Below are 844 nucleotides of genomic sequence, written 5' to 3'. Positions count from 1 at the left end.
TGGCCATATGTGTGTGTTTGTGTGTGTGTGTGTGTGTGTGTGTGTGTGTGACGAGGTATATAAACCCCCATGCGTCTGGCTCCCCTGCTGTGTGTAGTGATAGGGTCATGTTGATTTGCTCTCGGCCTGCTCTCTGGCTATCTACAACCCCCCCCCAACTGACCTCCCCCACCCACCCCCGTCCTCTGACAGGCAGACCTACCGGTGTAATTAGGGCACTTATCTTGAGGTCGCGACCTCAGTTGACCTTTGAACTCGACAGACCCCTGGGCCTTGATGGAGGCTTTGGCAGTGACTGTCGTGGGGGGTGGGGGTAGTGAACGGGGTCATCAACAGGTTTAGCCTGGCTCTATCCTTAGAGTGGGGTTCCGTTGCCCTTCACTTGCCCTAGACTAGAGGTTTTTTTTTTTTGTGATCAACTTTTTATTTAGAAAAGTCATGACATGACAAAGACACATTACAGAATCTCATATCAGAAACTATGTCCTAGACTAGAGTTTTGAAATCTCAACTTCCAAGTTGGTTTGAAATATTGCTGGTAAACTTTAAAAATGATCTGACCTTCAATTGATCTGGAACACAACATTGACTACCAACTACATTGTCATGCAAGCTCTTGTTTCTTGACCACCCAGACATGAACATGTGTAATGGTTTGATTACTTAGACTAATTAGACTGATTAGCCCCTCACTACATTCTCCAATTCCACATGCACTGGGTAAAGGAATACATTGTTGCATGTTCTACCCGAATGTTCTATTCTCCTCATCTGCTATTTGGGTGAAAGTCTGTCAATATTTGAGCTGCCAAATATCGAATGACAACTTTGCATTTCATGTTCC

The sequence above is a fragment of the Sardina pilchardus genome, chromosome 22 (assembly GCF_963854185.1).
Source record: "Sardina pilchardus chromosome 22, fSarPil1.1, whole genome shotgun sequence".
Taxonomy (NCBI): domain Eukaryota; kingdom Metazoa; phylum Chordata; class Actinopteri; order Clupeiformes; family Clupeidae; genus Sardina; species Sardina pilchardus.
The sequence above is the reverse complement of the archived record's forward strand: the minus strand, read 5'-3'. Positions refer to the sequence as shown.